We start from the raw sequence: 1,752 nt of genomic DNA, 5'->3' as shown, positions 1-1,752 counted from the left end.
CTGTGATGGCGAGTGGGGCTTGTATTTGGGTTTTTTAGGATCTTTTCCCACCAATGGAGGTCTGGGCTTGAGCAACACTTATCTGGCCCATTTTTGGCTCCAAGGTGCCATGCCACCAAGCACATGAACCTTAGCAGAGAGATGGATCCCCTGTTCATCTCAGGGGTTGCTGAAGCCCTCGGTGGTGGGGTGCCATGCAGACCCCCCAGTTTTCCCTCACGCCACTGAATATTTCTCTTTCCTTTGAGGCTGGCCCCTGCCAGCACCCTGAAGCACGGCAAAGCCGCGGGCTGGGCCCTGGCTAGGAGACCTGGGGGTCCGGTGGCCGCCTCGCCTGGTGTCCCCAAACTGGGGCCTGCCGACCCACCGTGTGTCCTCTCAGTGGGCACCAACGCCATCATCCCCTTGTGTCCCCTCAGGGGGCCGTGAGGGACCCAATGCCATCTCCCCTCATCCCCCTCACATCCCCTTGCTGAACCCTGGGCTGAGAAAGACCCAACGCCATCTCCCCTCGTGTCCCGTCGCTGTACCCAACGCCTTCTCCCCTCGTGTCCCCTCAGTGGGTCATGGGGGTCCCAAATGCCATCACCCCTCATGCCCCTCACTGAGGTCAGGGCCATGATGGACCCAAAGCCATTTCCCCTCATCTGCCTCACGTCCCCTCACTGTCCCCAATGTCACTGAGCCTGGGGCTGTGAGGGACCCCATGCCATCTCCCTTCACCCCCTCACTGTCCCCAACACCATCTCCCCTCACGTCCCCTCACTGTGCCAACAGTCCCCTCAACTGGCTCACGAGGGACCCAGTGCCATCCCCCCTCACATCCCCCATCATGTCCCCTCACTGTCCCCAACGCCATCTCCCCTCATGTTCTCTCACTGTACCCAATGCCATTTCACCTCATGTCCCCTCACTGGCTCATGAGGGACCCAGCGCCATCTCCCCTCATCCCCCTCATGTCCCCTCACTGGCTCACGAGGGACCCAGTGCCATCTCCCCTCACATCCCCCGTCATGTCCCCTCACTGTCCCCAACGCCATCTCCCCTCATGTTCTCTCACTGTACCCAATGCCATTTCACCTCATGTCCCCTCACTGGCTCATGAGGGACCCAGCACCATCTCCCCTCATCCTCCTCATGTCCCCTCATCCCCCTCATGTCCCCTCACTGGCTCATGAGGGACCCAGCACCATCTCCCCTCATCCTCCTCGTGTCCCCTCATCCCCCTCATGTCCCCTCACTGGCTCATGAGGGACCCAGCGCCATTCCCGCCCCCCCCCCCCCCCGCCGCCTCCGTGGGGACCCGCGGGCGCCATTTGGGGCGGGAGGCGGCGGCCCGGCTGCTCCCCGGCGGGGCGGTCCCCGGTGCCGGGCGCCGGGGGCGGGCAGCGCCGTTCCCCTCCCTCCCGCCTGACCTCAGTTCCTGGCGGAGCGCGGTGCCCGTCACGAGTGCGGCTCCGCACCGCTCCGCTCCCTCCTCCCCGCGGGGCCCCGTTCGCCTCCGCGCCCGCCGCGGAGGGGCCCCGGCGCGGCCATGGCGCGCTGAGCGGCGGCGGAGGCCGCCACCCCGCAGCCGGCGGGCCGGGCCGGGGCCGGGCCGGGGCAACCGGCAGGACGGAGCCGGCCGGCGGGGGGCGGCGGGGCGGCGAGCGGGCCCGGCGGGCGGGCCGGCACTCGGCCTCCGCCGGGCGGGCGCGGCGGCGGGCGGCGGCGGCGGCGGCGGCGGCAACGGCGGGCGGCGGCGCCGCCGCC

Source organism: Gymnogyps californianus, chromosome 21, assembly GCF_018139145.2.
Source record: "Gymnogyps californianus isolate 813 chromosome 21, ASM1813914v2, whole genome shotgun sequence".
In the NCBI taxonomy this organism is placed as follows: Eukaryota; Metazoa; Chordata; class Aves; order Accipitriformes; family Cathartidae; genus Gymnogyps; species Gymnogyps californianus.
This window is presented reverse-complemented; position numbering follows the sequence as displayed.